Raw genomic sequence first — 27,397 nt, 5'->3', positions numbered from 1 at the left:
GCGGCCAACATAGCTGTGATAAGGAAGTGGATGGCGGGTGCAGGGTCGGCTTGGGGGCTGATGGAGGCTGCTTCGTGCAGGGGCACCAGTTTGGCAGCCCTTGTTACGGCGCCCCTGCCGCCGGCACGGTACCCCACCAGCCCTATAGTGGTGGCGACTTTGCGGATCTGGGGCCAATGGAGAAGGCACGTGGGGGAAGTGAAAGCATCAGTTTGGTCCCCAATTTGCGACAATCACCGGTTTGCCCCGGGGAAGATGGATGGTGGGTTCCGGACATGGCGGAGGGCTGGGATTGAGAGGATGGGGGATCTGTTCTTAGAAGGGAGCTTCCTGAGCATGAGGGCGCTGGAGGAGAAATTTGGGCTGGGGATTGGGAATGATTTCAGGTACTTGCATGTGCGGGTCTTCCTGCACAGTCAGATTCCATCCTTCCCACACCCGCCATTTAGGGGGATCCAGGACAGGGTAGTGTCCAGTGGATGGGTGGGGGAGGGGAGGGTCTCAGATATATATAAAGAACTTATGGGAGCAGGGGAAATGCAGACTGAGGAGCTGAAGCTTAAGTGGGAAGAGGAGCTCGGAGGTGAGATAGAAGAGGGCTTTTGGGCGGTGGTGTTGAGCAGGGTAGACGCGACCGCAACATGCACTAGGCTCAGCCTGATTCAATTCAAGGTCGTCCACCGGGCCCACATGACAGTGGCCCGGATGTGTAAGTTCTTTGGACTGGAGGACAGGTGCGCCAGATGTGCGGGAGGACCAGCGAACCATTTCACATGTTCTGGGCATGTCCAAAACTCAGGGGGTACTGGCAGGGATTTGCGGACATTATGTCCCGGGTACTGAAAACAAGGGTGGTGATGAGTCCAGAGGTGGCAATTTTTGGGGTTTTGGAGGCTCTGGGAGTCCAGGAGGAGTGAGAGGCTGATGTTTTGGCCTTTTCTTCCCTGATAGCCCGGCGACGAATTCTGCTGGCATGGAGGGACTCAAAGCCCCCGAAGTCGGAGGCCTGGCTATCGGATATGGCGAGCTTGCTCGGTCTGGAGAAAATTAAGTTCGCTCTGAGAGGGTCACTGTCAGGGTTCGCCCGGAGGTGGCAACCATTTATCGACTTCTTCGCGGAAAATTAACCGTCAGCAGGGGGACGGGACGGCGGGGGGAGTGTAGGGGGGTTTGGGCAACGTAGATTCGGGGGTTAGTTAGGTGGGTCCTTGTGGGAGGGGAGCTGGTTTTTGCGATATGTTGATTGTTCTTTGCACATTGTTTTGTATTGTTGCTGTTTACTATGACAAAATGCCTCAATAAAATTGTTTATCAAAAAAAAGATCTGTGACGCCAAACCCGACCCTATAACCAACATTGCCATTGAATGCGGCAGACACAGTAGTACTGCTAACTAATTTTACACGGTCGCCAACACTGTCATCAAACACTCCACACTCACTAATACTATACTGTACTCCCATCCTACTAGCAAAAGAGATAAATGTTAGCCAGGCTTGCACCTTAAACAGAGAAAATGCTAACTATTATTCAGAACATGGAATGCGGAGCTCAGTTTAGCGACAAAGTTTGCAAGGGAAAAAGAGGCTGGAAGATCTGCATAGCTTGGAACTAGAGGAAGAACTCTATAGTAATCCCCATGGTGAAACCAAGCAGTTAGCTTGGAGCAGGCAGAACTAGGCCCAAACTTGAGCTGAGGAGTCTACAGTTGCAAGGTCTTAAAAAAGGCTGGCAGGTCGCTTATCCAACAACTAATGGAAGGATCCCCATAAAATCTTGTACCTCGGAAGAGTAGGTGGAACATTGAGAATCAGAGGCGAAAAGATGTGCAGGTTAGGTGGATTGGCCATGATCAATGTGGGGGTTTGTGGGGGAGTGGGCATAGGTAGAATCTATTTTGGAGGGTTGGTACAGACTCAATTGCACTGTATGGATTCTATGGATATTAGGGTGAATTCTGGAGGGCATACTTTTGGGTTGCTTCCAGAAGAAGCGAATGAACTCTCAAGATCTGGTAACGTATACCAGAACTCAGGTGGAACTAAAGAGTAAAACAAGGAATAGAACTTAAATAATTATAAAACATAGCCATAAGCTAGTCATGTTTGTCATGTTTATTTTTTTTCTATACACAGTAAAGTTTGTTTTTGTTTATAAACATGACATCTTGTGGCGTGGTTCGTCCAGTTGGTTACTGGATTCTCAGCTTCTCTTTAAACGGTCTCCATGAGGATTGGCTGTAATGTGGCACACAATCTGTGCACGGCAAGCTCCCACAAACACAAACGTGGTCATGACCAGCTAATCTGTGTTACTCTTATCTCTTCTAACTTCTTATCTCTTCTACAAAACACACCTCAGGTTGTACACCTGAGAGGATATGTGATGCCTCAACACCTTACCTAAAAGGCAGTAAAAGTAACACTCCTTCCGCCTGAAATGATGTGTTGAAGCTAACAAATCTGTGATGTCTCTGGAGCCAAACTCAAGGCCTGAATGTTACCATTGAAGCAAAGATAAGGCTCTCTGAAGTGATTGATGACTGGAGTCTGGTACAGGCTGTGCTCTGTATTCTCGTCATACGTTGCATTCTCGAACCGCTGGGTGTTTGTTTAACTCTTTAAAGGGGTAAGGGATACAGCTCGAGTTAACACCGGGAGGAAATCGGCGCCTGGACTGAAGCGAGAGGAGATTTGGCCCCATTCATGAGCAAACCAGAACTCAAAAGGTGAGGCGGTTCGGTGCTGACCTTCAAGCACTGTTTGGAATGACAGACTCGCCAACCCTCCCCCTGACCAGGCAACTCCCAGTCTCACTAATGCAATCCAGATGTGCTGTCCTTGGCTCCCACGGATTCCTGGCGAGCTTCTTGCCTGATGAAGCTGCCCCTTCGCCGCCAGCTTCACAGGCTCGGTTCTCCAGTCACTGTGCGGTGCTCAGCACCGACTCTTCTCAGGTAAGGTGTGTGTTTCAGAGCAGCAGCGCCGAGAGGCTGCGGACGGCCTGCAAGCCAACTCCCCCTTCAGAAAGGACAAACAAGTTAGATTGCAGGAGGGTGTGTGGGGGAGGGGGAAAGGGGAGGGGGGAGGGGGGAGGAGGGGGTGGCCCGGGGTGGGTGGGGGTCCCGGGGAGGGGGATGGAGAGGGGTACCAGGGAGGGGGGGTCCCGGATACGGAGGTTGGAGTGGGATAGACGTCCCAAACAGGGGGGTCTCAGGGTGAGGTGGAATGGGGGTCCTGGAGAAGGGGGTTTGGGTTGGATGGGGGTCCTGGGGGGGGATTGGGATGGGACAGGGTCCTAGAGAGGACGAGTTGGGTGGAATGGGGGTCCTGGGGAGGGGGGGGGTTGAGTAGAATGGGGGCCCTGGAGAGAGGATGGGTGAAATGGGGGTCCTGGGGAGAGAGGGTGGGGCAGAATGGGGGTCCTGGGGAAAGAGGGTGGGGTGGAATGGGGGTCCTGCGGGGAGAGGGTGGGGCAGAATGGGGGTCCTGGGGAGAGAGGGTGGGGTGGAATGGGGGTCCTGGGGAGAGAGGGTGGGGTGGAATGGGGTCCTAGGGAGGGAGGGTGGGGTGGAATGGGGTCCTGGGGAAGGAGGGTGGGGTGGATTAGGGTCCTAGGGAGGGGGAGGTGCTGGGATGGGGGTCCTGGTGAGGGGGTTTGGGATGGGATAGGAGGTTTGGGATGGGATGGGGGTCTTGGGATGGGGGGTCCTGGGGAGGGGGTTTGGGATGGGATGGGGTCTTGGGATGGGGGGTCCTGGGGAGGGGGATTGGGATGGGATGAGGGGACTAGGGTGCGTCCCAGGGAGGTTAGGATGGGTTGGGGTGGGGAGCAGATCTCAGGAGAAGGGATAGCGTGGGAAGGGGGCCCCCGGGAGGGCTGGGGCCCCAAGGGAGGGGGTGAGGGCCCCAGGGAGGAGGAGTGAGTTGCGGAGAGGGTCTGGGAGGGGGGCAAAGTTCAGAGTTTACTCAGACCTCCTATCAGGGAAAAAGCAGCCTCTTCCTGCGCACTGTGGACTTTATAACAGATGTTATTACACAACAGGGTCATGTGAGAATCAAGATAGATGCATAATCTTCCTGGCTCCAACATGATGTTTCATTTCTGGTAGATTGTATAAGAATGTAGCAGCACTGCCAGTTGTTAAGGGCATCCTATGATGCTGAGAGCAACTACTGACACCCAATGAACAGGATGGCATCAGTTTTCTTATTAAGAGTGGAATACAGATGTGTGTGTGCTGGGTATTAGGTTTGGGATGGAGGTTGTGTATATTGGGATTAGGTTTGGGTGGAGGGTGTGTGAATTGGGATTAGGTTTGGAATGGAGGGTGTGTGAATTGGGATTAGGTTTGTGGTGGAAGGTGTATGTATTGGGATTAGGTTTGGGATGAGGGTGTGTGAGGTGGGATTGGTTTGAGTTGGAGGGTGTGTGAATTGAGATTAGGTTTGGGATGGAGGGTGTGTGAATTGGGATTAGGTTTGGGATGGAGGGTGTGTGAATTGGGATGGAGGATGTGTGTATTGGGATTAGGTTTGGGTGGAGGGTGTGTGAATTGGGATTAGGTTTGGGATGGAGGGTGTGTGAATTGGGATTAGGTTTGGGGTGGAGGGTGTATGTATTGGGATTAGGTTTGGGATGAAGGTGTGTGAGGTGGGATTGGTTTGAGTTGGAGGTTGTGTGAATTGAGATTAGGTTTGGGTGGAGGGTGTGTGAATTGAGATTAGGTTTGGGATGGAGGGTGTGTGAATTGGGATTAAGTTTGGGTTGGAGGGTGTGTGAATTGGGATTAGGTTTGGGATGGAGGGTATGTGTATTGGGATTAGGTTTGGGATGGAGGGTGTATAAATTGGGATTTAGTTTGGGATGGAGGGCGGCTTCTGGTGACGTCATGTGAGAGCGTGTCGCACGAAAGGTGGCTCCTGCCAAGGTCTTTGTTTTTTTATCCATTTGCTTGTTCTTCGGGAGATTTCTGTGCAGTTTATTGGGGATTAGGATGTGCGTAATGGGATTCGTTTTGGAATGGAGAGCGTGTGTATTGGGATTACAAAGAACAAAGAAAAGTACAGCACAGGAACAGGCCCTTTGGTCCTCCAAGCCTGTGCCGACCATGCTGCCCGTCAAAACTAAAATTTTCTACACTTCCTGGGTCCGTATCCCTCTATTCCCATCCTATTCATGTATTTGTCAAGATGCCCCTTAAATGTCACTATCGCCCCTGCTTCCACCACCTCCTCCGGCAGCGAGTTCCAGGCACCCACTACCCTCTGTTTAAAAAAACTTGCCTCGTACATCTCCTCTAAACCTTGCCCCTCGCACCTTGAACCTATGCTGCCTAGTAATTGACCCCTCTACCCTGGGAAAAAGCCTCTGACTATCCACTCTGTCTATGCCTCTCATAATTTTGTAGGCCTCTATCAGGTCGCCCCTCAACCTCCGGCGTTCCAGTGAGCACAAACCGAGTTTATTCAACCGCTCCTCATAGCTAATGCCCTCCATACCAGGCAACATCCTAGTAAATCTCTTCTGCACCCTCTCTAAAGCCTCCACATCCTTCTGATAATGTGGCGACCAGAATTGAACACTATACTCCAAGTGTGGCCTAACTAAGGTTCCATACAGCTGCAACATGACTTGCCAATTCTTATACACAATGCCCTGGCCAATGAAGGCAAGCATGCCGTATGCCTTCTTGACTACCTTCTCCACCTGTGTTGTCCCTTTCAGTGACCTGTGGACCTGTACACCTAGATCTCTTTGACTGTCAATACTCTTGAGGGTTCTACCATTCACTGTATATTCCCTACCTGCATTAGACCTTCCAAAATGCGTTACCTCACATTTGTCCGGATGGGGGGGTGGGGGAGGGGGTGGGGGGGGGGGGGTGGGGGAGGGGGTGGGGGGGGGGGGTGGGGGGGGGTGTTGGGGGGTGGGGTGGGGGAGGGGGTGGGGGGGTGGGGGGGGGGGGTGTTGGGGGGGTGGGGTGGGTTGGGGGGGGGGTGGGGGGGGTGTTGGGGGGGTGGGGTGGGTTGGGGGGGTGGGTTGGGGGGGTGGGGGGGTGGGGTGGGGGGGTGTTGGGGGGGGGTGTTGGGGGGGGGGTGTTGGGGGGGGGGTGTTGGGGGGGTGGGGTGGGTTGGGGGGTGGGTTGGGGGGGTGGGTTGGGGGGGTGGGGGGTGGGGGGGTGGGTTGGGGGGGTGGGGGGTGGGGTGGGGTGGGGGGGTGGGGGGGGTGTGGAGTGGGGGTGTGGGGGGGTGGGGGGGTGGGGTGGGTGGGTGGGGGTGGGTGGGGGTGGGGGGAGGGGGGGTGGGGGGGTGGGTGGGTGGGTGGGGGTGGGGGGAGGTGGGGTGGGGGTGAGGGGGGGTGGGGGGGGGGGTGTGCTTGCTGGGTTCATGGAGAAGACAGGGGCCGGACAGGTTCCTGGTGGAATTCTACAAGATGTTTGCGGATCAGTTGGCTCTGGTACTGATGGGAAAGTTCAACGATTCTCTGGCACAGGCATCTCTCCCGGAGACACCTGTCCCCCGGAGGTAGTTGGGGAGGACGAGATTGGATTTGAGAAAGGCCGAAAGCTGCTGTCCAATGTGAGGCGACTGCTCAATGTGGTCCTCACGCCAGCAGCTTTTGATAGGGTTAGGTGGAGTCCTTTTTGCAGTTTTGGAGAGGTTTGGGTTGGGCCCTGGGTTTGTGTCATGGGTGTGGCTGTTGTACGAGGCTTCCTCTGGCAGATTGTGCGGCTTAGATTGGATTTCACATGGTCGGGAAAAACCCAGAAGATTTGGAGGGGGTCTTGCTGAGGGATAGACAGTTGGGGGGGACTTACGCTGCCAAATTTGATGTTTTATTACTGGGCTGCCAATGCGGAAAAGGTGTTGGGGTGGTCTGGAGACGAGGGTCTACCTGGGTGTGAATGGAGCCTGGGTCATGTAGAGGGTCTAGTTTGGGGGCGCTGATGATGGTGTCTCTGCCATTTGCTCTGGCAAAATATTTGTCAAATCCGGTGGTTTTCTCCACTTTAAAAATATGGAGACAACTACATCGGCATTTCAAGTTGGGGTCAGTGTCAAGGCTGACCCCCAATGGTAGGAACCACTATTTGAGCCGGCGAAGTTGGATGCCGCATTTGAAGGGTGGACGGGGAAGGGGCTGGAGAGAGTGAGTGATTTGTTCTTCGAGGGGATGTTTGCCAGCCTGGAGGAGTTGAAAGTGAAAGTCGGGCTCCCGGGCTCCAAAGCGTTTAGGTACCTCCAGGTACGGAATTAGGTTTGGACGTTCCTGATATTCGAGGTGGCGCCACCATGCACCTGACTGGAGAGGATTTTAGCCAGTGCAGGGTCAGATTTTGGGGGAGGAGCTGGTCTTGATGGAAGGGGTCAAGGCCAAATTGGAAGAGGAGCTGGGGCCTTTTTTGCAGGAGGAGGTATGGAGTGAGACCCTGTGCAGGGTCATTCTGTGCGAGCCGGAGCCTGGTCCAGTTTAAGGTACCCTTTAGGGCACACCTTACTAAGGCCAGAATGAATCGTTTCTTTACGAGCTGAGGATAGGTGCGAGAGCTTTTACTTCGGCCTGTGGACCATACACACATATTCTGGTCCTGTCCCAAGCTTGTGAGTTTCTGGCAATTTTTCTTAGCACCATATCGGCGATTTTGAACATTGAACTGGAGCCCTATTCTTTAGTGGCTATATTTGGGGTATTGGATCTGCCGGAGCTGCAGACGGGTGCGGGACAGATGTCCTGACCTTCGCCTCACTGGTTGCTCGGAGGTGGATCCTGGTGAGTTGGAGGTTGGCGATGCCACCTAGTGTTTCGGCATGACTAACTTGAGGAGGTCAAATACACTGCACTGTTAGCTGTTGGGGGGCGAGGGGGGGGGTGGGGGGCAATGGGGGGAAGGGATTTGTTTTGCCAGATAAATGTTTTTGTTCTTTTAGTTTATTGGATATTTTGTATATCTTGTATTTTTTCGTACAAAATGACAAACATTTAATAAAAATATATTTTTTAAAAAGGTTTGGGATGGAGGGTGTGTTAATTGGGATTAGCTTTGGGATGGAGGGTGTGTGTATTGGGATGAGGTTTGGGTTGGATGTGTGTGTATTGGGGATTAGGTTTGGGATGGAGGGTGTGTGAATTGGGATTAGGTTTGGGATGGAGGTTGTGTGTATTGGGATGGAGGGTGTGTGTGTTGGGATGAGGTTTGGGTTGGAGGGTGTGTGAATTGGGATTAGGTTTGGGATGGAGGGTGTGTATGAAATGAAATTAAAATGAAAATCGCTTATTGTCACAAGTAGGCTTCAAATGAAGTTACTGTGAAAAGCCCCTAGTCGCCACATTCCGGCGCCTGTTCGGGGAGGCTGTTACGGGAATGAGGGATTGAGGATGAGGTTTGGGATGGAGGGTGTGTGTTTTGGGATTAGGTTTGGGATGGAGGGTGTGTGTATTGGGGATGAGGTTTGGGATGGAGGGTGTGTGTATTGGGGATGAGGTTTGGGATGGAGGGTGTGTGTATTGGGATGAGGTTTGGGATGGAGGGTGTGTGTATTGGGATGAGGTTTGGGATCGAGGGTGTTTGTATTGGGGATGAGGATTGGGATGGAGTGTGTGTGTATTGGGATGAGGTTTGGGATGGAGGATGTGTGTATTGGGGATTAGGTTTGGGATGGAGGGTGTGTGTCTTTGGATTTGGTTTGGGATGGAGGGTGTGTGAATTGGGGATGAGGTTTAGGATGGAGTGTGTGTGTTTTGGGATTAGGTTTGGGATGGAGGGTGTGTGTATTGGGTTTGTGATGGAGGTTGTGTGTCTTGGGGATTAGGTTTGGGATGGAGGGTGTGTGAATTGGGGATGAGGTTTAGGATGGAGTGTGTGTGTCTTGGGGATTAGGTTTGGGATGGAGGGTGTGCGTATTGGGGATTAGGTTTGGGATGGAGGGTGTGCGTATTGGGTTTGTGATGGAGGGTGTGTGTCTTTGGATTAGGTTTGGGATGGAGGGTGTGTGAATTGGGGATGAGGTTTAGGATGGAGTGTGTGTGTCTTGGGGATTAGGTTTGGGATGGAGGGTGTGCGTATTGGGTTTGTGATGGAGGGTGTGTGTCTTTGGATTAGGTTTGGGATGGAGGGTGTGTGAATTGGGGATGAGGTTTAGGATGGAGTGTGTGTGTTTTGGGATTAGGTTTGGGATGGAGGGTGTGTGAATTGGGGATTAGGTTTGTTGCTAACTTTTGGTTGGTTCAATTGGCTCTGTTTTATAACCTTTGCCATCGAGTCGCCAGGTATCTTTATGATACCGTCACGAGGTTCAAGTTCGAGTAATGACCAAAAACTCAATACACTGATTAGTAAGATTTAAATCAAAGCATATTTTTTTATACACAGTAATCGCTACTCATGCACAAATTCTACACCTGAGCTATTTCTACAACTAACAGGCCTATACTTAACTTCGGACTGGCCCACCAGGTCAGGGGAACAAATGGCCTTTCGTTCGCGTTCTGAGTCTGCGGGATTCGAAGTTGGTACGGATTGATAGCTAGGAGCGCCTATCTCGTAGTGAGCGTTGACTTAAGACTTACGATCTCTCGGCGGCCGTTGAACCGGTCACGGTCAATGTTGGTTCGCGTTGCTGGGTGACCCGGTCAAGAAGAACGATTTGAACTTGGGCGCTTAACTTTATAGTCCCCAGGGGCTTCCTGCCTTTTGGGGCAGACCCTGTACCTGGTTCTAGGTGATTGGACTTCGTTCCAATCGCTTGGTTCGATTTATCCAATACTGGAGCAATTCCCTGATCGATGGGCGGTCTTGAGGTGTTCGTTAACCTCTTTTGTGTTGGCTCCTGCTGGCGCCGGGGAGTCTGGCTTAGTTTTGTTTGTCCCAAATGTTGCTATTGTTCCCGGGGATTGTTTATTAATATGTAGATGGTTGCTACATTATTATGCAGATGGCTGCTAGTATCGATGCTGTCTGGGCCTTTTCAGAGTTAAATACACAGCAAACTTCACCTGCTGGTTTCTGCCTGTGTTGGCTGAATTTCCCTTCAGCCTTTGCTGTTCGCAATTTTAAATCAGGACTTGGCCAACTCAGATGGCTACACACCCTCCTTGTGATCCTAACGCGAAGCGTGAAGGATCACATAACTGCGTTGCTTTCCATTCCCTGACCTGGCGAGCACTCTTCGATGGCCTCTACACTGACCATAAATATGCAAGAAATTGACTTCCGGTTGCGGCGATGACCAGCTAAGCCGCACATTTCGGCACCTCCCGTTTCAACGGACTTTTGGGCTCTTATCGGGAGCCCCAACGGAAATTTTTTACGGCTAATCCTAGTGTGAGGTGATAAAGGAAGAAGTACCCCCAGGTGTGGATGGAAAGGAGCGACAGCAGTGTCCAGATTGCGGAGGACCCTCTGGAGCAGCGGCGGGGAAGAGAAGGGAGAAGCAAGATGGCGGACGAGGGAGCCCAGATGGTATGGGGCACGGGACAGCAGGAGTTCCTCCGACGATGTGTGGAGGAGCTCAAGAAAGAGGTGCTGGCACCGACGTTACTGGCAATCGAGGGATTGAAGGAAACACAAAAGGTCCAGGCGATAGAACTCCGTGGAGTGAAGGCAAAGGCAGCCGAGAACGAAGACTAGATACAGGGACTGGTGGTAAAAACGGAGACGCACGAGGCACTACATAAGAGGTGCATAGAAAGGCTGGAAGCCCTGGAGAACAGCTCGAGGAGGAAGAATCTAAGGACTTTAGGTCTCCCCGAAGGGACAGAGGGAGCTGATGCTGGGGCGTATGTGAGTACGATGCTCCATACTCTAATGGGGGCTGAGGCCCCAACGGGCCCTCTGGAAGTGGAGGGAGCGTACCAGGTCCTCGTGAGAAGACCAAAGGCAGGGGAAACACCACGAGCAATAGTGGTGAGGTTCCATCGCTACAGGGACAGGGAGATGGTTCTGAGTTGGGCTAAGAGGACACGGAGCAGCAAGTGGGAGAACGCGGTGATACGCGTATATCAAGATTGGAGTGCGGAGGTGGCGAGAAGGAGGGCGAGCTTCAATCGGGCCAAGGCGGTGCTCCATAGGAAGAAAGTCAAATTTGGGATGCTGCAGCCGGCAAGATTGTGGGTCACACACCAGGGCAAACACCACTACTTCGAGACGGCGGAGGAGGCATGGACATTCAATCAGGAAGAGAAATTGGACTAGACTTGAGAAATTGATGTCTGGAGAGAGGTAGCAAGGTGGTGGCACAGAAATGTAAAGCGTGGAGAGGGGAGGGCTAATATGTAATAATATCGGACGGGGAATTTTTTCTCTCCCCCCCCCCCCCTTGAGGGGGGGGACACGAAGAAATGTGGGCACCGGTGGAAAAGGGGACAGGGAAGGGGAATGAGGGAACTGCGCCATTAGGGGCGGGGCCGAGAGGGAAGTGCGGGTTTTTTCCCGCGCTATGGAAATTGAGGCGGGAAAAAGGGCGCAGGAAGGAAGGGGGCCTCACACGCAGGGAGGTCAAAGGATAAACGGGGGAAGCCGAGGTCAGCCAGAGTTAGCTGACTCCCGGAAGCAATATGGGGGGAGCAATCAAGCTAGAGGGGAATCTAGCGGGGGGGGGGGGGGGGGGGATTAACTGGGTTGCTGCTGCTGAGGGTAAGGGGAAGCTGATACGAGACGAGGTGGTCGGGACGGGAGGGTGCCGTCTGGGGGACAGACGGGTGCGTGGGGCCTGGGTGAGGAGCTTAAAAAAAGGGATGGCTAGTCGACAAGGGGGGGTAAATGCCCTCCAACCCGGCTGATCACGTGGAATGTGAGAGGTTTAAATGGGCCGATTAAGAGGGCAAAGGTGTTTGTGCACTTGAAGAGACTGAAGGCAGACGTGGTTATGCTCCAGGAGACGCACCTGAAATTGGTGGATCAGGTTAGACTAAGGAAAGGTTGGGTGGGACAGGTATTCCACTCCGGGTTAGATGCGAAAAACAGAGGGATGGCAATACTGGTGGGGAAACGGGTATCGTTCGAGGCTAAGACCATAGTGGTGGATAGTGGGGGCAGGTACGTGATGGTGAGTGGCAGATTGCAAGGTGAGGCGGTGGTGCTGGTGAACGTATACGCCCCGAACTGGGATGACGCGGGATTCATGAAGCGAATGCTGGGACGTATCCCGGACCTGGAGGCGGGAAGCTTGGTAATGGGGGGGGGATTTTAACACAGTGCTGGACCCAGGGCTGGACCGGTCCAGATCCAGGACCGGGAGAAGGCCGGCAGCGGCCAAGGTGCTTAAGGGATTTATGGAGCAGCTGGGAGGGGTAGATCCGTGGAGATTTGCCAGACCGATGGGGAAAGAGTTTTCCTTCTTCTCCCACGTCCATAAAGTATACTCCCGGATAGACTTTTTTGTTTTGGGAAGGGCGCTGATCCCGAAAGTGGCTGGAACGGAGTACTCGGCTATAGCCGTTTCAGATTACACCCCACATTGGGTGGATCTGGATCTAGGAGAGGAAAAGGAACAGGGCCCACTTTGGAGATTAGACATGGGACTACTGGCGGACAAGGGGGTATGCGGAAGGGTGAGGGGATGCATCGAAAGATACCTGGAGGTCAATGATGGTGGGGAGGTCCAGGTGGGGGTAGTATGGGAAGCGCTGAAGGCAGTGGTTAGAGGAGAGCTGATTTCCATTAGAGCCCACAGGGGGAAACAAGAGGGTAAAGAAAGAGAGAGATTGGTTGGGGAAATTCTGAGGGTGGATAGGCAGTATGCGGAGGCCCCGGAGGAAGGGCTATACAGGGGAAGACGAAGACTAAAGATGGAGTTTGACCTGCTGACCACGGGAAAGGCGGAGACGCAGTGGAGGAAGGCACAGGGAACACAATATGAATATGGGGAAAAGGCGAGCCGGCTGCTGGCCCAACAACTTCGAAAGAGGGGGGCGGCGAGAGAGATCGGAGGAGTTAGGGACGAGACGGGAAAGATGGAGCAGAGAGCAGGGAAAGTGAACGAGGTGTTCAAGACATTTTATGAGAGGCTGTATAAGTCCCAACCCCCGGAGGGGAAAGAGGGAATGACACACTCTTTGGACCAGCTGGAGTTCCCGAGGGTGGAGGAGCAGGAGGTGGCAGGTCTTGGGGCGCAGATTGAGGTGGAGGAGGTGATCAAAGGAATTGGTAATATGCAAGCAGGGAAGGCCCCGGGACCAGATGGGTTCCCGGTGGAATTTTATAGGAAGTATATGGACCTGCTGGCCCCGCTCCTGGCGAGAACCTTCAATGAGGCTAAGGAAAGGGGGACACTACCCCCGACAATGTCGGAGGCGATGATATCGTTAATTCTGAAACGAGACAAAGACCCGCTGCAGTGCGGGTCATACAGGCCCATCTCCCTCCTAAACGTAGATGCCAAGCTGCTGGCCAAAGTGATGGCGACAAGGATAGAGGAGTGTGTCCCAGGGGTGGTACATGACGACTAGACAGGGTTTGTTAAAAGGAGACAATTGAACGCCAATATACAAAGGTTGCTGGGGGTGATGATGATGCCCCCACCGGAGGGGGAGGCAGAGATAGTGGTGGCGATGGATGCAGAGAAGGCATTCGATAGAGTGGAGTGGGACTATTTGTGGGAGGTGCTGAAGAGATTTGGGTTCGGGGAGGGGTTCATTAGATGGGTTAGACTCCTGTACGGGGCCCCGGTGGCAAGCGTTGTTACAAATAGGCAAAGATCGGGTTACTTCCGATTACATAGGGGTACAAGACAGGGGTGCCCCCTGTCCCCGTTACTGTTCGCGTTGGCAATTGAGCCATTGGCCATAGCGCTGAGGGACGCTAAGAAGTGGAGGGGGGTGCTTAAAGGGGGAGAGGAACATCGAGTGTCACTATATGCAGACGATTTACTGCTATATGTGGCGGACCCAGTAGAGGGGATGCCAGAGGTAATGCAGATACTCAGGGAGTTTGGAGAGTTCTCGGGATATAAATTAAATATGGGAAAGAGCGAACTTTTTGTGATGCACCCCGGGGAACAGGGCAGGGGGATAGATGCTCTGCTTCTGAGGAGAGTGACAGGGAATTTTCGATACCTGAGGATTCATGTGGCCAGGAACTGGGGAACCCTACACAAACTTAACCTGACGCGACTGGTAGAGCAGATGGAGGAGGACTTTAAGAGGTGGGATATGGTGCCCCTGTCATTGGCGGGCAGAGTACAGGCGGTCAAGATGGTGGTCCTCCCGAGGTTTCTTTTCGTGTTTCAGTGCCTCCCCATCCTGATTACTAAGGCCTTTTTAAAAAAAATAGATAGGAGCATTACGAGCTTTGTATGGGCGGGAAAGACCCCAAGGGTAAAGAGGGGGTTCCTGCAGCGCAGTAGGGTCAGAGGGGGATTGGCACTGCCGAGTCTGAGTGACTACTATTGGGCCGCCAATGTGTCGATGGTCCGTAAGTGGATGAGGGAAGAGGAAGGTGCGGCGTGGAAAAGGCTGGAGAAGGCGTCCTGTAAGGGAACAAGCCTGAAAGTGCTGGCGACGGCGCCGCTACCGTTCTCCCCGAAAAGGTACACCACAAAACCAGTGGTGGTGGCGACCTTGAAGATCTGGGGGCAGTGGAGACGACACAGGGGAGTGACGGGTGCCTTGGTCTGGTCCCCGATAAGGAATAACCACAGGTTCGTCCCGGGGAGGATAGATGGGGGATTTCAATGTTGGCAGCGAGCAGGAATTAGGAAGCTGAAGGACCTGTTTGTGGACGGGACGTTTGCGAGTTTGGGGGCATTGGAAGAAAAATATAAGTTGCCACCAGGAAATGCTTTCCGATACATGCAAGTGAGGGCATTTACAAGGCAACAGGTGAGGGAATTTCCGCAGCTCCCGACACAAGGGATCCAGGATAGAGTGATTTCAGGGGCATGGGTTGGAGAAGGTAAAGTGTCGGAAATATACAGGGAGATGAGAGATGAGGGGGGAGACGATGGTAGAGGAGCTGAAAGGAAAATGGGAAGAGGAGCTGGGGGAAGAGATTGAGGAGGGGCTGTGGGCAGATGCCCGAAGCAGGGTAAATTCCTCGTCCTCATGTGCCAGGCTTAACCTGATTCAATTTAAGGTTCTACACAGGGCGCATATGACGGAAGACTGAGCAGGTTTTTTGGGGTGGAGGATAGGTGCGGGAGGTGCTCGGGAAGCTCGGCGAACCACACCCACATGTTCTGGTCGTGTCCGGCACTGCATGAGTTCTGGGAGGGTGTGGCAAGAGTGGTCTCAAAGGTGGTGGGGGTCCGGGTCAAACCAAGCTGGGGGTTAGCTATGTTTGGGGTTGCAGAAGAACCGGGAGTGCAGGAGGCGAAAGAGGCTGACGTTTTGGCCTTTGCGTCCCTAGTAGCCCGGCGAAGGATTCTACTTATGTGGAAAGAAGCCAAGCCCCCGGGCGTGGAGGCCTGGATCAATGACATGGCAGGGTTCATAAGACTGGAGCGAATAAAATATGCGTTAAGAGGATCGGCTCAGGGGTTCACCAGGCGGTGGAAACCGTTTCTTGACTATCTCGCGGAACGATAATGGAAAAACAGAACAGACAGCACCAGCAACCCAAGGGGCGGGGGGGGGAAGAGTTATTTTGTGTTTTGTTTTTTGTTTTTCTTTTACTCTTTATGCTAGTTGTGGATAATTGCTTCTTGTGTAATACTTTTTTCTTATTTGTTGTTAGTTTCATATATTATTTAAATAACGGTTAATGTACATTTTATTATTATTAAGTTGTAAAATTGGAAAATTTTTGTTTGTAAAACTTCAATAAAATATATATTTTAAAAAAAAATATATGCAAGAAATTTTTAACTGACAATTCTAAGGGGCGCTATGTCAAACAGGGACATGCATTGCAAAGGGGCAGCACGGTAGCATTGTGGATAGCACAATTGCTTCACAGCTCCAGGGTCCCAGGTTCGATTCCGGCTTGGGTCACTGTCTGTGCAGAGTCTGCACATCCTCTCCGTGTGTGCGTGGGTTTCCTCCGGGTGCTCCGGTTTCCTCCCACAGTCCAAAGATGTGCAGGTTAGGTGGATTGGCCATGATAAATTGCCCTTAGTGTGTCCAAAATTGCCCTTAGTGTTGGGTGGGGTTACTGGGTTATGGGGATAGGGTGGAGGTGTTGACCTTGGGTAGGGTGCTCTTTCCAAGAGCCGGTGCAGACTTAATGGGCCGAATGGCCTCCTTCTGCACTGTAAATTCTATGAAAAAAAAACAAGAAAATGGGAACCTCTAACTATCCTTAATAAACTACACTCACTCAAATATTTCAACACACTAACTTCCTAAACCATACAAACAAAATCATAGCAGCTTTATACACATTTTCCTGGCTTGGCAGTCAAGCTCAGGATTGTACAATTGCTCATGAACATTTCTTTATTTACAACAAAACACAAACGAATGCTCTTTATCATAGATCGCGGGGGTCGGGGGTCTGGTCGTATCCGAAAATAGGGGATCTTATCCTATATACCGGGGTGCGAGCGCGATAGGCTCTCCTTCTCCATTTTCTCAGACGAATAGTCTGCACGATGTAGCAGAGTATCGCCAATACCAATAGGGATTCTATCAAGTAGGACAGAGAGTACCAGGTTATAAACCTGGCACACCAAGATGGTGTGGTGTCGCTTGTGACTGGGCTCTGGGTACTGTGGGGAAGTGAATCATTAACGGCTGGGGGGCTTGAGGTCATGGGGTTCGCGTGCAACCAAATGTCCATTAGGGTTATGAGCCGCGCGGAGGATGTCCTCATGGTTCTTCTTCTTTCACTTCTCCTCTCCGGTCCTGGAGCTTCTGGAGTTCTGTGGGATCAAGCATAGTGTCTGTTACTACCTTGTGTTAATATCTCGTACAATATCCTGTCTGTCCTTTAGTGCCAATTACTCCCTTTATAATTGGTCACTATGTGTGACTCCCTCATTTTTTTTTTCAAAAGCCGAATTCCAGGACAGGACACACATACAGATAATGAACCAGTGCGAGCCGTCTCGCAGACTGTGCGATTTACCATCCAAATGTTTCAGGATGTAAATAGCATATGGTCGGCAACCTAAGGGTTACCTGAAACAAAGCAAAACTTTTTGAACCAAATTTTCCGAAATGAGGTGCATATGGGCCGCGACGGGCAAGAGTTGGATGGAGTCCCCGGGTAGGACGGCGACCAATGCCGTGTGTGCCCTACCCGAGCGTAGCTGACCAGAGGGGGGGTTCCCAGGCAGGGCGGGTCCCAAGCCGTTTCTCCACTGCCTGAGCAACCGACAAGAATGGGCAAGAAATGTAGTCATCGTGGGGGGCTGCCGTATTGGTTCTTCCCTCGAACCAGAAGGGCAGTTATGAACGGGGGTCTGTGTTTCCGTCGACAGACGAGTTCCTCTGAACTGGCGTCTGGGACTTTAACAAGTCTCTGCGGACAAACTAGTTCCTCTGAACTAGCGTCTGGCCAAACTAGTTTCTCTGACTGCCAGTGGGCATCAGAGGGGTGGTGGCGTGGGGCTGTGGAAAACAAAATTCCGGTCTGACATACAACATTTAACAATACACTACTGATGCACGATCAATTACACTCAAGACAAAGTGATTTCATAACTGAAGGCTTTAATCGACTAGAACTTGTTCCCCAGCAGCTTCGGTACAGAAAGTGAAGGCTGCTGGGACGGCACCGGTTCTTGTACTCCGTCTGTCAGGGCGGCGCTACGTATCAACAGCCAATGGTAAACTCCTAGGTTTAACCAATGCTCATCAGCCTCTTAGGTACCGCAATACCTGATAATACCACATTCACCCCCTGTTAAAAAAGAGCCCGGCGGGGGTGGTGGCCAGTGATAACAGTCGCCTTTAACATGGTATGATCAGCTATGGAGGTACCGTGATACCTCCTTACAGGGCTGTCGAGAATATTTACAAAGTGTTCGTTCACGGTTAAAGTCTCAGCAAAGCAATCAGTCGATCGGGTGGCCTGGTCGTCCTTCTGGGTCGTCTGGGCTTCGGTGGTGATTCTGGTGGGGGTCCAGGTGGTTGCGACTCCGGGAGTGTGGTTTCGGCCTCCCTGGCAGCTTCGTCACCCCTAGGCGCGCTGTTGGGGCAACCGGTTGACACGGGGGAGGGGGCGCCTGCAGGGGGCGTTGGTAGGTGGGATGGCCTAGGCAGGAGCGGCGGGAGTACTGACCCTCCAGTGAGGTGCTGTGGGGGGGGGGGGGGTGGGGGTAATGGTTCGGGTGCGCGTGGGGTTCCGGCGGGTGCCAGGTCCCGAAGGGAGACTGTATCTTGCCGGCTGTCAGGGAACGCCACGTAGGCGTACTGGGGGTTAGCGTGCAGCAGGTGGACCATCTCGACCAATGGGTCTGACTTGTGCGCCCGCATGAGCTTCCGAAGCAGGATGGGTCCAGGTGTCGCTAGCCAGGTTGGGAGCGAGGTCCCGGAGGAGGACTTCCTGGGGAAAACAAGGAGACGTTCATGAGGTGTCTGATTGGTAGTTGTACAGAGCAGCGACCGGATGGCGTGGAGGGCCATCGGGAGGACTTCTTGCCAGCGGGAGACTGGGAGATTCCTGGACCGTACGGCCAGTAGAACAATCTTCCAGACCGTTCCGTTCTCCCTCTCCACCTGTCCGTTTCCCCGGGGGTTGAAACTGGTCGTCCTGCTTGAGGCAATGCCCCTGCTGAGCAGGAATTGACACAGTTAGTCGCTCATAAAGGAGGACCCCCTAACCCCCTATCACTGTGTATGTACGCGGGGAAACCGAACAGTGTAAAGATACCCTGGAGGGCCTTGATGACGGTGGTTGCGGTCATGTCTGGGCAGGGGATGGCAAATGGGAACCGGGAGTACTCATCAATCACGTTCAGGAAGTACGTGTTGCGGTCAGTGGAGGGGACGGGGCCTTTGAAATCCATGCTGAGGCGTTCAAAGGGACGGGAAGCCTTTATCAGGTGCGCCCTCTCTGGCCGGTAGAAGTGCGGTTTGCACTCCACGCAGATTTGGCAGTCCCTGGTGACTGTCCTGACCTCCTTGATGGAGTAGGGAGGTTGCGGGTCTTTATGAAGTGGAAGAAAGGAGTGATCCCCGGGTGGCAGAGGACCTCGTGGAGGGCTCGGAGGCCGTCCACTTGTGCAGTGGCACAAGTGCTGTGGGACAGGGCATCAGGAGGCTCGTTTAGTTTCCCCGGACGGTACAAAATCTCGTAGTTGAAGGTGGAGAGTTCTATCCTCCACCGCAAGATCTTGTCGTTTTTAATCTTGCCCTGCTGTGCATTATCGAACATGAAAGCAACTGACCGTTGGTCCGTGAGGAGAGTGAAACTCCTCCCGGCCAGGTAATGCCTCCAATGTCTCATAGCTTCAACTATGGCTTGTGCCTCTTTTTCGACCGAGGAATGGCGAATTTCGGAAGCATGGAGGGTACGGGAGAAGAAGGCCACGGGCCTGCCCGCTTGGTTGAGGGTGGCCGCCAGAGCTACGTCGGACGCATCGCTCTCGACCTGGAAGGGGAGGGACTCGTCAATGGCACGCATCGTGGCCTTTGCAATGTCTGCTTTGATGCGGCTGAAGGCCTGGCGTGCCTCCGTCGACAGGGGGAAGGTTGTGGACTGGATTTGGGGTCGGGCTTTGTCTGCGTAGTTAGGGACCCACTGGGCGTAGTAACTGAAAAACCCGAGGCAGCGCTTCAGGGCCTTGGGGCAGTGAGGGAGGGGGAACTCCATAAGGGGGCGCATGTGCTCAGGGTCGGGACCTATAACTCCATTTCGCACTACGTAGCCTAGAATGGCAAGACGGTCGGTGCTAAATACGCATTTATCCTTATTGTACGTTAAGTTAAGGATTTTCGCGGTCTGGAGAAATTTGCGGAGGTTGATGTCGTGGTCCTGCTGGTCATGGCCGCAGATGGTGATGTTATCCAGATACGGGAACGTTGCGCGTAAGCCGTACCGGTCAACCATTCCGTCTATCTCTCGCTGGAAGACCGAGACCCCATTAGTGACACCAAAGGGAACTCTTAAAAATTGATAGAGCCGCCCATCTGCTTCGAAGGCAGTGTACTTGCGGTCACTATTACAGAGGGGTAGCTGGTGGTAGGCGGACTTGAGATCCACCGTGGAGAAGACCTTGTATTGTGCGATCCTGTTTACCAGGTCGGCTATACGGGGGAGAGGGTACGCGTCCAGCTGCGTAAACCTGTTGATGGTCTGACTGTAGTCAATGACCAACCTATGTTTCTCCCCGGTCTTTACCACCACTACTTGAGCTCTCCAGGGTCTGTTGCTCGCTTCGATGACCCCTTCCCTCAGCAGCCTTTGGACCTCTGACCTGATGAAGGTCCGGTCCTGGGCACTGTACCGTCTGCTCCTGGTGGCGACGGGTTTGCAATCCGGGGTGGGGTTCGCAAACAGGGAAGGCGGGTCGACCTTAAGGGTCGCGAGGCTGCAGACAGTAATGGGGGGTATAGGGCCGCCAAATTTAAAGGTCAGGCTTTGCAAGTTACATTGGAAGTCCAACCCCAGGGGTGTAGCCGCGCAGAGGTGTGGCAGGACATAAAGGCGGAAATTGTTGAATCTCCTGCCTTGGACAGTGAGGTTCGCTAGGCAGAACCACTTTATCTCCACCGAGTGTGACCCGGAGGCCAGGGAGATCCTCTGGTTTACAGGGTGGGTAACTAGTGAACAGCGTCTTACCGTGTTGGGGTGAACAAAGCTTTCCGTGTTCCCAGAGTCAATCAGGCAAGACGTCTCGTGGCCGTTGATGAAGACCGTCGTTGTTGCTGTTGCGAGTGTCCGAGGTCGACTTTGGTCCAGTGTCACCGAGGCCAGATGAAGCAGATGCGAGTTCTGATTGGGCAGCGTGTAGTCGGCCTTGCTGGGGGCCTGGGGGCCCATCCAAGAAGGCGTCTCCCATGGGTCGCATATGATGACCGGGGATGGCCAAGATGGCGGCGGGGATGGACAAAATGGCGGCGTCCACCCGTCCAGCATTGTGTCCGGGGGGCAAGATGGCCACGCCCGTGGGTCGCACGTGGCCCTAGGATAGGGGGGTGGCGGTGAGCGCTGGCCGGTCGGGGCCTGAAGGGGGGGTTGCCGCGGCGGTCCAGAGTCGCTGGAGACCGCGGTCACGGCGCGGGCCTGGCAGACCCCCACAAAGTGACCCTTCTTGCCGCACCCTTTGCAGGTGGCGGTGCGGGCCGGGCAGCGCGGGCGGGGCTGATTCACCTGCCCGCAGAAGAAACAGCGGGGCCCGGCGGCGTTAGCGTGCCGTCTCACAGCGCAGGTCTGCGGGATCAGGGGGAAGGTCTGTGGGGCTGCCGCTGCGGGGTGCCACGCAGCTCAGGGGGCCGCCGCGTGGTCAGGCGCATAGGACTGCGCGTTTTGGGAGGCTACGTCCATGGACCCTGCCACGGCCAGTGCCTCTCTAAGTCCCAGGGTGTCCTTTTCTAGGAGTCTTCGACGGATCTCTGAGGAGCTTATACCTGCTACGAAGGCATCCCTGATTAAAAGTTCCATGTGCTCGCTCCCCGAGACTTGCGGGCAGCCACAGTTTCGGCCCAGCTCCAGTAGCGCCCGGTAGAAATCCTTCAACGATTCCCGGGGCTTTGCCGTCTAGTTGCAAGCAGGTGACATGCGTAGACCTGGTTTACAGGGCGGATATAATGTCCTTTTAACAGTTCGATCGCGGCATCATAGTCCTCCGCCTCCTCGATAAGGGTGTAGATCCCAGGGCTGACCCTTGAGCGCAGGAGATGCATTTTCTGTTGTTCTGAGGGGGTGCCTCCGGCCGTCTCGAGGTAGCCTTTAAAGCACGCCAGCCAGTGTTTAAATATTGCAGCCGAGTTCTCCACGTGGGGGCTGAGTTGAAGGCACTCCGGTTTGATTCGGAGATCCATCCTTCCAGCTTAAGTCTAGTTGATTAAATTGATGCACGATCAATTACACTCGAGACAAAGTGATTTCATAACTGAAGGCTTTAATCGACTAGAACTTGTTCCCCAGCAGCTTCGGTACAGAAAGTGAAGGCTGCTGGGATGGCACCGGTTCTTATACTCCGCCTGTCAGGGCGGAGCTACGTAACAACAGCCAATGGTAAACTCCTAGGTTTAACCAATGGTCATCAGCCTCTTAGGTACAGCAATACCTGATAATACCACAACTACAAACAACATAAAACATGCTGCAGGTTCCATCATAATGCAGGACATCGTAAATCTCATTTGGGCTGGGGTGTAACTAGCATGTGGAGGGAGTGCAGCGTGACCGAAGAAGAGAGGAAGGAGGAGCGAAACAAAAATGAAGTGGCCTTGCTGAGGTAACGCTGCCATGAGAAGTGGTGGGTAAGCGCTCGCAGTTTGCATGGGGCAGCTGGGACCTTGTAGCTGCTGTGGGTGGTGTTCTCTTTATATCTGGGGGCTAGTCTAGCTGGTGGGGGTCTCCTGCAATCTCGGTCGAAGTGGCCTGACTGCCCACAGTTGAAACATGACCCCTGGGGCACATAAGGTGGAGCAGGCTCTCTGGTGCATTGTTCCCTTGGGTATGGTTCCCTGGGTGGGGGGTCGGGGCTGTTGGTGTCTTTGCTAGTTCGGAGGGCTGATTCCATTGCTGTTTCAGGGGGGCTTGACATTCTCGTGCGTAATGTCCTAATTGTCCGCAATTGTAACACTCCGGTGGTTTCTGTGTGGGGCTGTTCCTTCCTTTGTTTACCCATGCGGGGTTCTGGTGCGTTTTAACTGGATGCATGTCTGCCTGCTCTTCCTCGGGTTTCCTAACCGGGTTTGTTTTGTACAGACTGCTCCCAGGCGCGGGACAATCTTTTTAAAACCCATTTCTCATTGTGGGCTTCCTTGGAGAGGTCATAATTCATACAGGCTTTTTGTCCTGCCTCTGTGGCATGGGAGATAAGGGTGCGGGTCCATTTGGCCATGTTGTCTGGGGACAAATGGGTGCGGTCTAAGTCTCCAAAAACTGCTGCAAAATGGATCCACAGGCATCCAGCAAACGCTGTGGGGTGCTCGGTTTTCTTTTGCCTGCATTTGTTGAGGCCATCTACGGGGTCACCCCGGTTATACCTGATTGCGTCTAGGTATTTCTGCAAGGGTGCCTCCTCCTACATTCTGTGGGTCGGGAAGGGCTGCTACGACTGAAGGGTCTAAACTCAAAACCGTGAGTTTTACATGCTCTCGCTCATCCAGGCCGTACATGGTCGCCTGCTGCTTCACTCTGGCAAAGAAATGGTGGGGGTCTGAGGTGGGGAGGAACGGTGTGATTTTCTCGCACGCGTCCCGCAATTGGGTCACTGTTAAGGGGGTGGATTATAGAAATTCCGTATCGTCCGATGTGGCTGTGCGGTGGGTGGTGACTGGGTTCATTGGAGCCTGAACTAACTGCTCTGTGGGGGGTTGGGGCGCTTTTCTCTTTTGGGGCTTTCCCTGCGCACATGTTCCCTGAACATATCTCTGCATTGTCTCATTCAACTCTTCCCAATTAGGGCCGTCTTCATCATCTAATTTTGCTCCAAAGGTTTCCTGGAATCAATTTTGGACTGAAAGCAGCGATTGCAGCTCTGCAATTTGCTTCCGGCACTTTACGTGGTCTAGTGAGCTTTGTCTTTGCTCCGTGGTGGCAGCATGGAGTGCTCTTAACGCTGCCTTCAGGTCACTACACTGCCTCTGCAATGCCTCTACCTGCTTCTCGGGTTCTTCTCGTACCAGGACTGCACGTTGCGTGTCTTGATAGGCCTTTTCATACTGGGACTGGAAGCTGCTTAAGTGCGCCAGACAAGACTGGTGTGCCCCCTTGGCATCATCCATCTCTCCGTCTTTTGCTGCCAACTTCCTCCTCAACTCTAAGTTCTCTCTTTCTACCTCACTAACATCGACCTTGCTCATTCGATGTTTGCCTTCTATCTCTTTCCGGAGCGCCCTAACGACCTCCTCTGTGCCTCGCAACTGTGCCAAGCAGGACACGATTGCCTTCGGCTTGCGAGCTTTCCCTAAGCTCTTCTTGTGGATCTCGCTCAGGTTCTCCCACCAAGTATGTCCTATACTCCCGGGACCTGTTTCCGCATTTCTACAGAATTCGTTCCAAAGGGGCCATCCTTTCCCTTTGAGGTACTTCCTGATTTCTTCCTCCCATACGGGACACTGTCCTACTCTACTGCTGCTGGTCGCTGCGACCGCAAATTCCTCTGGGTTCATGAGGCGCTGCATTGCCATCTTTCCTGTCCGAATGCTTCTTTTAAATTTGGAACAGGGGAGCTAAGGCGGTGCTGTAATTACGGGTACGGCTTTCGTTAATTTCTGAAGTACAAACTCCCGACAGTTTTGTCGCAACAAAAAATGTAATCAGTTTTACCTTATAGCCCTGTTAGTTATGCATGCATACACACACTTCCGAATTATGAGGATTGATCAGAACTGCTTGAACACTTGTGGTTTTCTGTTCCCAATTTGATCTCTAATTCAAATTTTTGGGTTCTCCCAGAGTGGTGAAGCCACTTCTAGTTCGGGTCCCGTCAGAATGTCGCCAGTAATATGTTGCTAACTTTTTGTTGGTTCAATTGGCTGTTTTATAACCTTTGCTCTCGAGTCGCCAGGTATCTTTATGATACCGCCACGAGGTTCAAGTTCGAGTAATGACCAATAACTCAATACACCGATTATTAAGATTTAAATCAAAGCACATTTTTTATACACAGTAATCGCTACGCATGCACAAATTCTACGCCTAAGCTACTTCTACGACTAACAGGCCTGTACTTAACTTCGGACTGGCCCACCAGGTCAGGGGAACAAATGGCCTTTCGTTCGGGTTCTGAGTCTGCGGGATTCGAAGTTGGTACGGATTGATAGCTAGGAGCGCCTATCTCGTAGTGAGCGTTGACTTAAGACTTACGGTCTCTCGGCGGCCGTTGAACAGGTCACGGTCAATGTTGGTTCGCGTTGCTGGGTGACCCGGTCAAGAAGAACGATTTGAACTTGGGGGCTTAACTTTATAGTCCCCAGGGGCTTCCCGCCTTTCGGGGCGGACCCTGTACCTGGTTCCAGGTGACTGGACTTCGTTCCAATCGCTTGGTTCGATTTCTCCAATACTGGAGCGGTTCCCTGATCGATGGGCGGTCTTGAGGTGTTCATTAACCTCTTTTGTGTTGGCTCCTGCTGGCGCCGGGGAGTCTGGTTTAGTTTTGTTTGTCCCAAATGTTGCTATTGTTCCCAGGAATTGCTTATTAGTATGTAGATGGTTGCTACATTATTATGCAGATGGCTGCTAGTATCGATGCTGTGTGGGCCTTTGCAGAGTTAAATACACAGCAAACCTGCACCTGCTGGATTCTGCCTGTGTTGGCTGAATTTCCCTTCAGCCTTTGCCATTCGCCATTTTAAATCGGGACTTGGCCAACTCAGGTGGCTACAGGTTTGGGATGGAGGGTGTGTGAATTGGGGATTAGGTTTGGGATGGAGGGTGTGTGAATTGGGGATGAGGTTTGGGATGGAGTGTGTGTGTTTTGGGATTAGGTTTGGGATGGAGGGTGTGTGAATTGGGGATTAGATTTGGGATGGAGGGTGCGTGAATTGGGGATGAGGTTTGGGATGGAGGGTGTGTGTCTTGGGATTAGGTTTGGGATGGCGGGTGTGTGAATTGGGGATGAGGTTTGGGATGGAGGGTGTGTGTTTTGGGATTAGGTTTGGGATGGAAGGTGTGTGTATTGGTGATAATAATATAACAATAATAATATAATCTTTATTAGTGTCACAAGTAGGCTTTGATTTTTGGAATTAAATTTTTTTTTATATTAAAAAAAAATTGAAGAGAGAAGAAAAGAAAAATATTATTTTATTATTTTATTAATTATCCTGAGATTGAAGATGGAAGAAGAAAAATATTAAGTGGTTAAGGGATGCCCAAAACAGCTGTGAAGAAGGGAGGAAATACAGGCTTACCGCCAAATGAGAAGATCAGTAAAAGCGTTGATAAGATGGCGGATATTGGACCGTGTGGTGGGGCCGCACTACTTACAGTGGAAAGGATGACCGAGGTGATGGCCGTGGAGCTGGAGAAACAGTTTACAAGGCACATGGTGGCGTTGAGGAAGGAGATGGCTGTCACACTGAGATCATTGGTGGAGGAGGCAATCACCCCGGCGAGGGTGGAGGTGTCAAAGACATCGGCCGAGGTGAGAGAACAGGGTGAAAAGTTGAAGGAAGTGGAGGAGGCCATGTCGCAGCACAGCGAGCAGCTCACCTCGATGGGAACCGAACTACAGAGGGTGGTGGAGGTCAACAGAGGACTCCGAGCAAAGCTCGAGGACTTGGGGAATCGCTCGAGACGGCACAATCTGAGAATTGTGGGCTTGCCCGAAGGGACAGAGGGCCCAAGGCCAACAGAGTACTTCGCTAAGAAGTTGGCGGAGCTGATGGGGGAGGGTGAGAACCCCTCCCGGTACGAGCTGGACCGAGGCCATCGGTCATTAAGGCCGAAGCCCAAAGTGAATGAGCCGCCAAGAGCAGTAATTATCTGCTTCCAGAAGTACTGCATGAAGGAGAAGGCATTAAGCTGGGCGAAGCAGAAGCGCGGGGTGCAGTGGGATGGTGCTGGAGTTCGGATCTACCAGGACTTGACGGTGGAGTTGGCAAAACGACGAGCAGTGTTCGGGCGAGTTAAGGCGGCACTGTACAAGAAGGAGGTGCAATTTAGTATGGCATACCCGGCGAAGCTGCGGGTGACGTATGAAGCGAAAGACTTTTATTTCGAGACAGTGGAGGCGGCTGAGGTGTTCGTGAGGGCAGAAGGCTTGGGACAGACGTGAGGAGCGGAGCTGGAAGAGAGATTGTGCACTGTGATTGGGGAGCCGTAAAATATATAAATGCTATAACTTTCTTTTTACTGATGTGTATTGTAATTTACTTCTCTTCACATTGTTACAGAGTTCAAGTTATTGGTTGGGTTGTTTGGTATTCTGTGTTGCAACAGTTATATCTTATTTTAGTGAATTGAATGGGTTTGATTGTTATTTTTGTTTTTCTTTCTCTGGGACTGGGTGGGAGGGGACGGTATACCTTGGCGGGGGGAGTCACCCGCGCTAGCTAACTAAAGTTGGCTAGTGAACGGAGGTGAGGTGAGAGGAGGGCTGTGAACATTGGAGCCTGGTTAGCAGGTTTCGATGGGCCTATGAGGCGAGCGAGGGGGGGGGATGATGGATGCTGGGAGATGTTTGTACGAGAGAAAAGGTGAGGGGCGGGGTTTTGGGATGGGGGGGGAAGGGGTTCAATGTTAATATTCGATAGGGGCGGGTCAGGCTCATGGGGTAGGGCCCGGTGGTATGATGATGGTGGATAAGAAGGGTGGGGGGGGGGTGGTGAGAGACCCCCAGTTAGTTGAACGGAGGGGCAGGACGGAGGGGTTCTACAAGTCATGGGCGTTGCT

The 27,397-nt window shown here is 52.7% G+C and overlaps 1 protein-coding gene across 2 annotated transcripts in view; it reads left to right on the top strand.

Annotated features, from left to right (window-relative positions):
• Window positions 1-2,316: 2,316 nt before the first annotated feature.
• Window positions 2,317-27,397, top strand: part of b3gnt9 (UDP-GlcNAc:betaGal beta-1,3-N-acetylglucosaminyltransferase 9) — a 33,023-nt gene continuing 7,942 nt past the window's right edge. Inside the window, exon 1 of one of the 2 annotated variants that reach the window (XM_072518474.1) lies at window positions 2,317-2,728. The gene's annotated coding sequence lies outside the window, so the exon portion shown is untranslated. Of the gene's footprint in view, window positions 2,957-27,397 lie in introns of both variants that reach the window. The other variant, XM_072518473.1, reaches the window with a different exon arrangement.

This window comes from Scyliorhinus torazame, chromosome 10, assembly GCF_047496885.1.
Source record: "Scyliorhinus torazame isolate Kashiwa2021f chromosome 10, sScyTor2.1, whole genome shotgun sequence".
Lineage (NCBI taxonomy): Eukaryota > Metazoa > Chordata > Chondrichthyes > Carcharhiniformes > Scyliorhinidae > Scyliorhinus > Scyliorhinus torazame.
Note: the sequence above shows the minus strand (reverse complement) of the source record. Positions and strands in the feature narration are given on the sequence as shown.